General features: G+C 45.5%; 1 protein-coding gene across 1 annotated transcript in view; it reads left to right on the forward strand.

The window, feature by feature from the left end:
• Positions 1–1,941: 1,941 nt before the first annotated feature.
• The window catches only part of CACNA1A (calcium voltage-gated channel subunit alpha1 A), a 257,374-nt gene continuing 244,911 nt past the window's right edge, over positions 1,942–14,404 (forward strand). The window contains exon 1 of the mRNA XM_081845837.1: positions 1,942–2,170. The gene's annotated coding sequence lies outside the window, so the exon portion shown is untranslated. The remainder of the gene's footprint in view (positions 2,171–14,404) is intronic.

The raw sequence follows: 14,404 nt of genomic DNA on the forward strand, positions 1-14,404 counted from the left end.
GTGGATATTCCTTTTTCTTTGTGATGTTATTTTCCTGCATCTACTCCTTAACATGCACTCCCCTGAGGATTAAAAAACATTACGTTGAAAATGGTGTGCAACAGCTAGAGGGCCAACAGTTTTATTCTTGTCTGTAGTGCACCCAATATGATGAAGTTGTATTGCAATGAATATCCCAATTGATTAGACTGCTAATTTACCCATATTTAATACACACATACGACTACTAATCTACAAAGCATTCAGAAGCACCATTTATGGCAGAGGAAGGGTTCTCCTCATATCTGGTGTTTTGGAGTATACACGATTACAAGAGCATCCATATTAAAAAGCATATTAAACACTCAATAAACAGGACTGGGTTTCAGTTTGTGGAGGCCCTAGTCACTTCATAAATTGAGGCCCTCGTTCTAAATGCAAGACACACATTTATTGCTCTAATTTGATTAAAAATATGACCAAGTTTGTGGTGGTTGTGGGTTTTTTTAATTTCCAAGGGTCAGACTTAAGTTGGTCAGGGTACCATATCTGGCCCCTTTCTTAATTTAATCGAATCCTGCTCTGAAGCTGGGGACTGAAAACAGTGGCCATTAAAAAATGCTTCTCTCATACTGAATTATATAATGGAAATTGTTTGGGCTGATATTTTTTTGCCCAAGGCCCGTTTCCTTTTTTTTCAGAGCTACTGAATGTCCTAAAAAACTGAGTCCCTAGGCATGTGGCAGTCCTGACTACGAATGCTCTCAAAATACTCTTGGGGGCGGGGGGAGTTAATTTTGAATGTATCCAAACCCTTGTTATGAGTCGTCTCTCTTTCCTAGCCACACCAAAAACAAAATAAAATGTCCCCCTGAAAAGGAACAAGCTTCAAACTACCACCTGCCGGCTCCCCAATTTCCACTGCAAGGAGTTCCGCGGGTTAGCCTCGCCTCCGCCGCGCAACAAGTCGCTCCTCCCTCACCCTCTCACCTCAGTGGCGGGAGTGTCACCGATGGATCCACCGGAAGCGTCATATCGCTATTTCGATCTATACACACACACACACGCACTTCTGACGACCCCCGCCTCGCGGCCACCCTTCCATAAACGAAAAAATAATAATCACCTCCCCGCTCCCTCTTACGGCAGACGGCACCTGCGTGTCACAGAGGAGCCCGCAGAAAAGCCCACCTCCCGCCCCGCAGCACAGTGGTTTTTGGGTGGGTAATTTATTGATTAACATATTTTATTGTAACTTTGCCCGTCCCTCGCTGGGCGCGCAGAGAGACAGCCAGGCACCGAGAGGGTTGCCTGCCTGCCTGCCTGCCTGCCTGCCTGCCTGCCTGGCTGGCCTCCCCAGCTGGTGAGGGTGCCGCTTCCCCTCTCCCCTCCCTCGGTGGGTCCAGCCCCGCCTGGGGCCCCGCCAGCTGCCGCGAGTGTAATTACCGTTTTGGGTTTGTTGTCGGCATAAATAATTGAAGGCGGGCTCCTCCTGTCAGGGTTCTCCCCCCCCCCAATAATTATTTCGTGAAGAGCCACGTGCGAGGAGGAGGAGGAGGGGTGCGCGCGAGGGGAGCGGGAGGCGAAACGGCGGGAAAGCCGGGCGGGGGAGGATCCGCCACGCAGCCTTCGGGGAGGGCGAGTCGGGCTGGCCCCCTGAACCATTTGCCGCCTCGACAAGCCTGAGGCGAGCTGCCTGGGCGGCTGCTGAGCGGTGGTCGCCATGTGGGAGCCTTAATTGCAGCAGGCGCCCTCCTCCCTCCCTCGCGGGTCTGCCCAGAAAAGGGAGTGGGCAGCGGGTGTCCCTCCACCCCATTCCCGCCTCCTCCCACTTCGGAGCCCTCCTGGGAGCTGCTCGGTGCCTCCTCCCTCCCTCCCTCCTCCTCTTGCTCTCTGTCTCTCCTCCCCTCCCTCCCTCCCTCCTCCTCCTCCTCCATGCTGGTTCAATGCCGGAGCGGCGTCTAGGGGACCACCATGCCCTGAGGCTGGCTCCCGGCTGCGCCCCCACCAGCCACCCTTCCTCCTTCCCACCCCCCTTACCTGGCCCCCCTCCTGGCCCCTCCGGGCAGCGGCCGACTGGGATGTGCCGTCGAGGTGCCTGGGCAGGACACTTGGCAGCCAGCGATGCCAGGCACAGCTGGCAGCGTTAACTCTTCGCTAGCTGCCAGCAGGGATCTCTGAGGAGATACAGGTGAGTGTGTAGCTGGCAAACCCCGCTGCCTCGGCGCGGGGCTGGGAAAGGATTCCCCGCGGCAGAATCCGTTTGCCATTCTCGGCTTCTAGGGCACCAAGGCGGACGGGCACCCCGGCAAACCCCCCCCCCCCATCCCATCCTCTGCATTGAACACGGTGAGGGGCAGGCGCCCCATCGCTGTATATGTGGGGACAGCGTCTGGTGTGCTGGGAAGAGTTCTAGGCTGGAGACTCTTAATTTAAGATGCTTGCCAGCGGGCTGGGGGAAAGAAGAGCAGCGAGGTGCAATGATTTCCTCATCTTGCTATGTCTCATTCATTCATCCCAAGGCAGCCTTGGATCAAGCCTCTCTACCCTCATTGCTCTCCAGTATCTGTTTTTAATATGTTGCTCTCCCCTCTGCTAGGTATATTTCCATCTTGCATTGCAAGCAGTAACTCCTGTTCTCCCCTAGGTGGGCATCTTGCTTAGCACTGGGAGGGCTGCATCTGCTCAGACTAGGCTAGGATGGAGGCATAAAAACATGGGGAGCCCCCCACCCCACTCAGCTTTCTAAGCTCTGGTAGCCTCCCAACCCTGTGATATCGTTCCCCACTCCACTCTCTGTGTGTATGTGGTGCATATGTGCATTATTCAGCATGAAGCAGGGAAGCGGGCGGAAATGCCAGGCTCCTGGGGTGTCTCCTGAATCTGTATTCCCTTTCTCCCTAAAGTTAGAAAGTAAGTCAGGTCACCTTCTCTTTATTGCTTGTCTCCTGCTAACTTGGTGGCTGCCTGACTTTCAAGGAACCCTATGCAGGCGGACGGAGATGGTGAGGTTGTGGATTATTTTTGTCTCACCGTCTGCTCCAAGGAACAGATGCTTCCAGCAGGGATGGTGCATGCCGTTTCCAACTGCCCCTTAGGTCCCTGGCTTCTGCTTTAACAAGAACAGCCGGAGCTCAGGGCCAGGGAACTGCCAGCTCCAGAGTCTGCAGCTTGGTAGATTGCTTTGACCCTTGACCCTGGGTGATGGACTGATGTCTATAAAGGCAGCAGCTAGAGGCATCTTGATATAGATCAGGGTCAGATATGGCCTGGGGAGTAAGAAGAATTCTGTGTGTGAGAGAATGGGCAGGATGTCTTCTGCACTATTGTTTTTCTCTTCTATGCGGTGCTTTTCTTGTGCGTGGGATCTAGAATTACAAATCTTCTACCCGTCCCCGAAGAACTGTCTCTTCGTAACACAGGACATTGCCTTTATACCAAATCAGACCATTGGCCCATCTAGCCAAGGATTGTTAACATTTACAGTGGTACCTCGGGTTACATATGCTTCAGGTTACAGACTCCGCTAACCCAGAAATATTACCTCGGGTTAAGAACTTTGCTTCAGGATGAGAACAGAAATCGTGCAGCGGTGGCGCAGCGGCAGCAGCAGGAGGCCCCATTAGCTAAAGTGGTGCTTCAGGCTAAGAACAGTTTCAGGTTAAGAACAGACCTCCAGAACGAATTAAGTTCTTAACCCGAGGTACCACTGTACTAGCAGCAGCTGTCCAGGGTTTCAGGCAGAGTCTTTCCCAGCACTACCTGGTGATGCTGTGGATTGAACCTGTTCTTTGACATCCACCCCATCCTAGTGCTCTTAAGACAGCCCAGTATTGGTAAACAACCTGGTGAAGTTACCTAAGCTGGAAGTGTCCGTAACAGGTTCACAACCTAGCAGTTCGAAAGCATGGCAGTGCAAGTAGATAAATAGGTACCACTGCGGCGGGAAGGTAAGCAGCATTTCCGTGTGCTCTGGTTTCTGTCACAGTATTCCATTGCACCAGAAGCGGTTTAGTCCTGCTGGCCACATGACCCGGAAAAACTGTCTGCGGACAAATGCCGGCTCCCTCGGCCTGAAAGCGAGATGAGAGCTGCAACCCTATAGTCGCCTTTGACTGGACTTAACCATCCAGGGGTCCTTTACCTTTACCCTTTACCTATAACAGATTCACAATAGGCTGTTGTGATATATCCAGCAGTACGTGGGCTGGAACTGGTCTTCATCTTCTTCAGCCTTTTGATTGGAGTTCTAGCTAGGTCCTGAGGGCAGTGGACTGAATTCAACTCTTGTCTGTCATCAACACCTGTAGTGAATCACTTGGGGTGTGTGACGTTCGTTCTTTGAATGTACCATGGGGAAAATATTCCACCTCACTAGATACTATAAAGAGCAGTATTGTAAATATAAGGCAGCCTGAAAGATATGAGACACCAGATCTTAACCATGCTGCTGTGATAAGCCATTTGCTTATTTCACTGTCTTGCCTCCTTTTAGCTGTATAGAGAATCTTTGAGGTTCTTACTTCAGGACAAAATACAGGCTGCTATAAGGAATAAAGGTTTTTCATACAGAGACTGGCTGAGATGGCAATCATGTGCACTCTTATTAGGTAGCAAGTCCTACCGAATGCTTTGGGACCTACTTCTGAGGGGAAAAAATTCATCGAATTGATTTGTATGAATGTGGGTTGTGAAGTTCCCAGTTCAAATATTGCCTCAGCCGCAAACTTGGGAGTTGGCATTAGGCAAGCCACTAGTCTGCATTTGACAAGGCTTGGTAGCCAGCTGTGACTAGTTTGCAAGACACGTTGGCTCACATTTATTCCTGTTTAGATTCCATATCAACAGTCAGATGGTGTACCTTCTGCTGCTGCTCATCCAGTGATTGTTAATTCTTTTTAGCTTGTGCAACCTGAGGATGCAGACGTTATTTTTGGATCAGTCTTAATGCGTGTTTAAGCCATACCCATTATTGGCTTATAAACACTGTCAGAGAGGGGTTGGCTAATTGGGTCTTTATGAGAGGGCTCTATTCCATCCTAGCAATAGTTTGGCCTCTGTTTATATATATATATGCGCGCGCGCACACACACACACACACACACACACACACACACACAATCTTAGCTGTTCAGAGCAGTGGAATTGACTTGATTCAATCCAACTGTCAGAGCTAGAGTTGAACACTCCTATTTTGGGTAAAGGACCTGAGTAATAGAATTCCTGCATTAAAATGATTATCTGGATCCATTTCAGGCCTGGTTTGGGTTCAGAAACAGCATTGGCTGTCCTAAGTAGATGATCTTCACATGGAGGTAGACATTCATGGGTGTCTGCAGGATTTTTTTGGGGGGGGAGGGAGGGGGGTAAAATTTTACTTCTCCTGGAACTTTCAGCAGCTTTTAGTCCCCTTGACCATGGTATCCTCCTGGGCTTCCTTGCTAGGGTGAGGCTGCAGTTCTTCCTTGCAAGAAAGTGGTGCTGGGGAACTCACGCTCATCCTTTTGATCTATGGGGTCCTGCAGGGTTCAGTCTTCTCTCCTGTGCTCTTAAATATATACAGGAAATGTCTGAGAGAGATCATCTGGGATTGAGTGGATTTTCATAAGGCTATCCATGGCTACTACTGTGCTCTGCCTCCTCAGTCGGAAGCAGTGTGGTTCTGAATACCAGTTGCTGGAAACCCCAGGAGAGGAGAGTGCTCTTGTGCTCGGGTCCTGCTTGTAGGTTTCCCAGAGGCTTCTGGAGGACTGTTGTGAGAACAGGATGCTGGACTAGATGAGACATTGATCCAGCACACTGTTCTTGAGTGTACTGATGAAATGCAGCTCTTTATCTCCTTGCCATCTGATTCTAGGAAGCCCAATGAGATTCTGCTATTTGTCAGGAGGCCAGGATTGCCTCCTGGATGCAGTTGCTCTCCTCTTGAAAGAACTTGGTAGCACTCTTGGGCCCAGCCTTGGTATTAGATTCTCAAGTGTCAGCTGTGACCAGGATGACTGTTCAAGGGGGAGGTTTTAGAGCCGTCTGCCCAGTAGAGACTGTGTTCTCTGGGTGAGTTTTTGTTTTTCTGTGTCGAAAGGTGAAAGGAAATTGGTCCACAACTTACTTTGAATACTATCAATACTAACTAACATCTTGTTCCGGTGAAAGGCCTTTGTTCATTTGGAGGTGTGTGCTTTTTGTCTAGTTTGGTTTTTGTGTGTGTGTGTGTGTGTGTGTGTGTAGCAGGGAGAGAATTCCCTATCGTTCAGTCAGGGGTAGTGATTACTAGAAATGATACCCAGTGCATGCAGCAGATAGACTGTAGGGCCTGAATATTGGAAGGCCATATGTTCATATCCATATTTGACCATGCGGTAGTATTGATTCAAGTCATTCTCTCTCTCAGCTGAACTGTTATGTAGGTAAACCTCCACTCTGAGGTCCCTGAAGCAACTAAAAAATGTAGCTATCACAACAACTTCTTATTACCTCACCTTTAGAATTCAGTGTAGTCTGGAGAGTGTAGGACTTAGGATCTAGAACAGCGTCAGAAAGGTGGAAAGGATAAGGAATATTATTCATATATGATTTCCTGAATATGCCTTTCAGAAAGGAAGAGATTGAGAAACTTTGAGATGTTTTGAGGGGAAGCTAGAGAACAGGGTTCTGAAGTTCTGTTCTTAAGTGTAGAATGAAGAATGGTGTGTGATGCAGTCCTAACCCCACCAACCTGGGAGTAAGCTCCATTGAATTCAATGGAACTTCTGAGTAACCAAGGTTAAGATTGCAGCCTAAGACTCATGCTGGTTGAGGACTAGTACTGTTTGATGCATAACATAGTGTCAGCTGTGTGCCAGGTTCTACGCACAGCACAATTAGTTCCTAAAAGACATGGCCAAGGAACAGCAGAGAGCTTGTTAAAGGTGCGGTAAGGATGCAATAGGGGAGATATGTCTAATACAGCATGCAGAAAAGTGAACCTGGAGGAAAAGTTTTAATGAGGAAGTAGTGGGTTTGGTGGAAGAGAGAAATATGTTTTGTTGGCCAGAGAGGAAAGAAACAGAAGCTAATAAAATGCAGCACGTCAGACCTTGTTTTCCCCTTTGCTTTGTATTCCCTTGAAGACTGATTTGTACCTCAGCCAGTTCCTCACTTTCCCTTGAGAGGGAAGGGGCATTGTGTGCAAAGGGCTGTCAGTTTATGGCTGTGGACTCACAGGCCATCATTACTTTCTATAGAGAATATTGACTGTGAAGCAAGATAACAGGGTTCTGGGGAAACCCCAGCAGGAAATGTTTTGGCACAGCTGCCAGAAGGATCCAGGTGTTAATGGGATGATAGGCAGGAAAGAAATTCAAATCATTTGCTTCCTCTGGCGGCTCTTCTGGGACTTCAAGAAGTGTGGGCACAACTAGCTGCCCCATAATGATTAAAGCACAGGGTGCTCTTCTACAGCTTTACTGTCTCTGAATTCTTGCAATAGGAAGGGTCTGGAGTCTACAGTAGGAAGGGGGCCTTTCTGGTTTTTCCATTTATAATGGAATGGTGATCTGCCCCTGCAACATCTGTCTCATTTCCATCCTAGTTATTGGAAGACACGTTTGTGTTGGGCAAACCGAAGCTAAAGCAGCTGGGTGATGCTGCACCTTTTGTTTAGATGAGTTGATACTAGTCCCACTGAGTGTCTATCAGCGTGGCCTTCCTCCCATTTAAGCTCTCTTAGATTAGGGAACACCTAAAATGCAGCATGTATATATTTCTATATTAACAGAACTGTACGCCAGTTCTATGTGTTGCAGCTGCTGCTTCTGCTGTAGAGGTTTAAATCCAGTGTATGAGCGACATCAATAAGGCTGGTAGTCCGAGGAAGCAGCACTTTGCAAAGGGGAGGGACAGGACTTTTCATGCGCCAGCAAGTGGAAGGAACTTTCCATTCAAAGCAGAAACTTGGTGCATGTGTGTTAGGACAAGGTACCATAATAGAAATACACTTTCATTGGCACATCTGTTCGAAATGCTAAAAGGTACCCAGCCTCACTTTAAAAGACAGCTTGACAGGACTACATGTGCTATAGCAGAACCACAGCAGGATGACAACCTTATAAAGATGTAGCTTGCTGAATCTCAATAACTTTCTGAAAAATGAAAATTGGAGGCAAGACTGGAATGTTAAGTGATGGGTTTGTTACATCTAGGATATTACATAGTACTCAGGAACAAGCGTGGGAGAAGAATCCTTGGAGTCTATTGTATACTGTCACAGCCTGCAGCAGACCTGTTCTTTGTTACCAGGTATTCTGAAAGCTACAGGCATATTTCATAACAGCCTATTTCTTTTAGGGAGCCCTTGAACAGACTATATGTGCACACGGACACACATGGAAGAAAAGACAGGCAGACAAAACACATTAGCAGAATAGTTAAGAAGTGTCTCTTGAAATCACAGAGCCATGAACTCAGGTGTGGCCAGTGCCCAGGAATGCTTTTGTGCAGCTAAGACTAGTGTGCCAGCTGCACTTTTACAGATACTGGATCTACCCACAGTGACATATTATTGTTTGGATACCGTAATGTGCTCCTTGAGAGGTGTTTGGAAACTTTTGCTGGTTAAGAATTTTGCATCCAGTCTGTTGGCTGCCTGTCCCATCTTCTTGACAGAATTAAAAGTGTTGGTTTTGACTTGCAAAGCCCTACATGGATTCAGACCAGATTATCTGAAAAGACACTGTTCTCCTATATGGACCTTCCTAGGTTTTTAAGCTCTTTGGGAGAGATCCTTCTTTTTGTCCTGTCAACATCTGAGGTGCTTTTTGTGATACTTGAGAGAGGACCTTCTCAGTGACTGCCCCCAAGCCCTGGAACTCCTGGCCAAGGGAGGCTAACTATCCAGTTCTAGAATTACTTTTTTCTAACAGACAGAGGTGTATTTGGCCTCATTAACTTACTTCTTGTGGCTGAATGTAAATACTGCAAAATGTTCAGCTAGCTGTTTTTTCATCGGCTTTACTGATGTTTTACCTACCTGCTTTTAATATTTTAATTGCTATTTTATATTTTACTATCATTAACTGCTTTGATCAGCATCAGATGTGAAGGCAGGATACAAATTTAGCAAACAAATAAAGAATAAATATTATGCATCTTCAACAACATAAAGTTATCTTTTAATCTTAATCCACCTGTCACATGTATATTTCAAGGTAGAATTTGAGTTTTAGGTGTGGCAAGTTAAAGGATGCTTTTTCTCCCATCTTCCTCCCTGGTAAGCTGGACACATAGCAAATTTCCTAATAACCCTCCAATATGAACCCCATCTTTGGAATCTTTGTACCTTAGGAGAATTCTGAGACATGTCCCGTCCATCTCTGGAGCAGAGATGTACTGACAACCTTACGTTGAGGAAAGATATGGCCATCTTAGTCGTACTAGAGCATACAGAAATCTTTTACAGAGTTGATCATGGATTCTTGCTATAGCATCTCAGAGACTGCTGGTGTGATGAGAGCTGCCAATCAGTGGTTTGAGTCATACAAGATTGGAGTTAATTGGTGATGATGGATGGTTATGCGTCACTCCCAAGAGACTTGAAATGCAATGTCCCTCATGTTGTTCAACATATAAATACAGCTGCTCAGGGATTTCAAGGCTAAGCATAGGGTTGAGTATCATCAGTATGCTGATGACAACACAACTGTGTATTTGCTGCCCCATGAGCAATGTAAGCTCTGTCAGCTCTGTCTCTTCCCTAGAGGGATGCTTGAATGAACTATCCAGATGAATGCATTACAGCGTTATCTTGTACTCGGTCTGGGGAGGAATGGGGTGATATTGGTGAGGAAGGACTGCTGATAAAAGGATGCCCTTCTGCTGTGCCAAGGACTTGCATATTGAGAGGATCCAGTGGAAACAGCAAGCCAAGCAATGAAACAGTGGGATTTTTGTCCATGCTACATTAGATAAGTCAAGCGCAACAAAATGTAGGGTGGAGTGCTCCTGTTCAAGATGCCAGCCAGCCAGCCAGCCAGCCATGCTCTTTTCCAGGATATTCCACTCCATTCCACCTCTCTCCCCCACCCTCAGTTTACCACCCCACCCCCAACAAGAAACACATCCTTTTGCAACCACTGTGCAATACTGTCTTCATTAGGCGAGCTGGTGGGTTCTTTTGCCCAGGTTTTTCATTGTACTCCTGCAAGCCTTCAGATTCCTGTTAGAACGCTTCTTGTTTTTCACGGGCTCCATTTTGACTACAGTCTTGTCGGCACTTGACATTCACCTGCTGAGTTTGCTATTAGAATGAGAGTGCATTTTTAAAAGCTGCACGATTCATATAGTTACATTTCTGGGTTGGTTTTTTTCCAGACTGAACTTGCTGGGTGATGAATAGTCTTGTGTGTGTTTTTTGTAATTATTCTTATATCTGCAGGTAGCAGTGCTTCTCCACAGCCTGTACTTTATTCATAGCGAGACAAGTGCATCCTGTGCTGGTTTAGGGAACTGTGTACAGGTCTAGGCAATCCCTGTCCCAAACACTTATACTGTATTAGTTGCTTGCAGAGAAGTATCAAAATTAAGAGGGCACGCCACACAACCGTACAAAATAGTACTTTCTGCTTTAGATTTCATTATGCTAAGGATCACAAGGTCTGTGTCCAGGGTAGCCATATGCTCGACTTTACAGAGGACAGCCTGCTGTTTGAATGTGTCCATGCATGGTCTAAGGATAAGGAACCACAAAAGGTGAGAGCAGGAGCCTTGAATTTGCTCATCAGAAGTTAGCAGCATCTAAAGAGCAGACTGAGCAGGCTTATAAGGGACCTGGTGTCATCCCTGCTATGGTGAGATGTATTTTGTTTTTATTTAAATTAAAGCCATTGGTACTAAATTTGCATCTATACATAAAATTTCCACATTAACATTTTATGCAATTTGATGTCCTTTTTCGGTCTGTCTTGTGGTGATGCAAATTCTTGTTTTTGACAATGCATAACTGGCCACCTTAGCTGAGTCTTCATATGGAAAACGTGCCTTGGGACTTGGAGGCGATTTTCCTACTGTGTGTGGGTGTTTTAATTTTTGTTGCTAGTGCTGGAATTTTTGTGGGTTTGCATGGTTCCTGATGGGCTTTTATTGTTTCTTGTAGTGTTTCTGGGACAATGTTTTATCTTGCTGCTTTTGTTTCTTGCTAATTATTATCTGATGTTTTTATTGTGTGAATCTGTTAGGTACCTTGAGCTGTTCAATGGGTGCTAAGTACCTGTAGTTTGAATTAGCAGTTATACTATCACCGTCAATTATTTAGGAAGCATTTACCTGTGGATTTTTCATGCTAAAATAGTATGCAACTTTACTGACAGTTGTATGTCCAGCTACTCCTCTTTAGTTTTTCTTTAAAGACAAGGAGTGACACTAGTAAGCCAGAATTTACTAAAATTACTGACTGACATGTTTTCATTTGCAAGGACTAATAGATAAAATATCTTTTAGAATTTCCAAACTTGTACAATTGAACTCTCTCTGTCCTCATTTGTGATTCCAAGCATTCCAAGTATTCAAAGGCATGCTGCCTCCAGCACAAAATGAAGTACATAGGCTTAATGACTAGTATCCTTCTCCTCCATGAATTTATCTAAATTGTAAAGCTGTCCAAAAGCGTGGCCATCACTGCATCTAGTGGGTTCAAATGTCATAGTTTTAACTATGTGCTCTTTGAATAAATACTTTATTTTGTCTGTCCCGTATCTTCCCATTTTCAGCTTCACTTCTAGTATTAAAAGAGAGGAAGAAAAACCTTTTCCCACACCTCATAATCTTATGCTGCTCCTATGTCCCCACCATCATTCCATTTCTAGTCTTCCCTTGTTACCATTTTCAGCCTCTTTCTTTGTCTCCCCCCACCAGCATTTAGGCTACATGATCTTCTGATGAGCAATCTGTCATTTTTTGTTTATATTAGGAGGCAAAATGCATGCTAGTGTTTATCACACATTTTTAAAATTGTGCTGAGCACTGGCTATGTTTTGTTTTTATATCAGGAAAATGTTGTGCAGGAAGTGGGGGGGGGAATGCTTTCCTGCCTTGACTCTTTTTCTGCCAATAACCCCCCCCCCAATTTCTATTTACCCTGAATAAGCTATTTGGGTGGCGCTGTGGGTAAAACCTCAGAGCCTAGGACTTGCCGATCACATGGTCGGCGGTTCAAATCCCCGCGGCGGAGTGAGCTCCCGTCGTTCGGTCCCAGCTCCTGCCCACCTAGCAGTTCTAAAGCACCCTTAAGTGCAAGTAGATAAATAGGTATCGCTTTATAGCAGGAAGGTAAACAGCGTTTCCGTGTGCTGCTCTGGTGCCGGTCGCCGGAGCAGCTTCGTCACGCTGGCCACGTAACCCGGAAGTGTCTGCGGACAGCGCTGGCTCCCGGCCTCTAGAGTGAGATGAGCGCACAACCCTAGAGTCTGTCAAGACTGGCCCGTACGGGCAGGGGTACCTTTACCTTTTTAAGCTATTTGCAGTGAACAGCACCTTCTGGGGAATTAGCTTGGGAGGACAGTTTGCAAAAGACAGTGGCCCTGATCTGGAATGAGACCCCACTTTTTGTGGAGTTGGGCTGTTTGGACTTTAGTCTGTAAAGTACATTGTGCACAACAAATTAAGGTATAAAATGCTGGGAACGAGCTTTTGAATGAGGAGATGATGAAAAGGGAAGAACTGGTGATGTGTATTGATTTACTTGCCTCTTTCTTCTTTAGAATATCTAAGTAAGTGTTCTCTAAAGGCTTTTATCTAACATTTAAACCTTAATTGACCGCAATATAGGTATTGTCTCACTTGTTCGGTGCAAAAAATAAATAAAAATAAATCGCTGGTTTTCTTCCCCCATCTGTTTTTCTGATAATGCTGCTTCTAACTACTTCAGTTCCCCTATCAAATCCCTTTCCTGTGAGTTAACTTTTCTGTGCTTCTTGGTGAGGTAAATAGTGCTTTGCTCCTCCTCTCTTTTAGAGCTGTTTACGGACCATTACACACATGGCATAGAAGCTGTTGAGGGTTTGTTTTGAGTATGTGCCAGATACTTACACCTTACGCTGCAGCTGGAACTCCAGATAACACTGTTTGCTTAGGCCTTATTAATGCTCATTCTATTGCTGTGACCTCAGATCTGTTTCCTGGGCCAAGGCAGCTGTTCCACTGCTGTTGTTGTACATGTCTTCCTTATCCCCTCCTAAACATAGGCATGATTTGCAAAGGGAAAATAGAAGATTTAGCCAGATGATGGGCAACTCTGGGGAGTAAGGAATGGGATTCAAGACCTGAAAGGCATTCACCTGGTACTCAGGAGTGTTTTTATTTTAAATAAAAAGACAAGCTATTAATTTAATTATTTTTATTTTTTTAAAATTAATTTATGATTAACCTTCTAATTTAAAGATCAGTCACATCTGTCAGGAAAAGAGGGAGGGAAATGCCATTTCAAAAGGTTGTACAAACACAGTAGCGCATGTTATAACATTGTAAAATATATTTGTGGTTTGGGATTATTTTAAGGGCTGCTGTTGTTACTTTATTGCAAAAGGCATCCAGTGGTTGATAGACTTGCTGCCAACACAAAATTAGCTAATTTTGACACACAAGGTAAATCGCGTGCATTTTCAAATGTTTTTCTTTCAAAGTTGGAATTTTAATTTCCCTCCAGTTTTTGGCATAATGAGTTTTGGCAACAGTAATGGTGTTTAGTAAAAGTACCAGAGGATCTAATTGAATTGAACTTGGGTATAGTTTTTATGGGTTATCACGACCCAGATGACCACAGGTCACAGATTTTTGTCCTCAATATGGTCGTCTCTGAACTTGCAAAAGGCTGTAAGGTTTTCTTTGGAAAGCAACTGTTTCCATGTGCCATGGAATTTCATAAATAAAAGAATATATTTTGAGACTAGACTTCAGACAATACAAATCCACTTCTATAACAGAGGAATTGGCTGGCTTGTGTCTGTATTTGGTATACCTTCTCATTGTAAAGCGAACACTGCCCCGTATCCAGCCACAAAAGGTTAGGAATGGTCTGGTTCATGAATGCTGAAAGGGGTGGATAGCAACAGAGATAAAACAGCATCTCTCCCCATCCCTCCCTGTCAAAGATTTGTGCTTTTATCCATGGTAGGTGGGGGTGCCACAGGAAGATGAGATGCATTCTTGGGGCCCATTCATATATTGGCTTAATGTGGATTGTGAACTCTAGTGCTTCTTTTCCTAGTGCAAACCCCAAAATGGCACCAGGGGTTGAGGGGAGCTCTACAACATGAACAACTGGAGGGAGGCGGGGAGAAAGATCAAAATCTGGATCTGCTGCCCTGGTGAATACATTGTCCCATTGCTGCCTGGCCATGGTTAGGGTTGCTCTGTTACTAGATAGCAAGTCCCATTCAACTTGTAGGACTTGCTT

The sequence above is a fragment of the Podarcis erhardii genome (assembly GCF_964252035.2).
Source record: "Podarcis erhardii genome assembly, chromosome: 2".
NCBI classification, from domain to species: domain Eukaryota; kingdom Metazoa; phylum Chordata; class Lepidosauria; order Squamata; family Lacertidae; genus Podarcis; species Podarcis erhardii.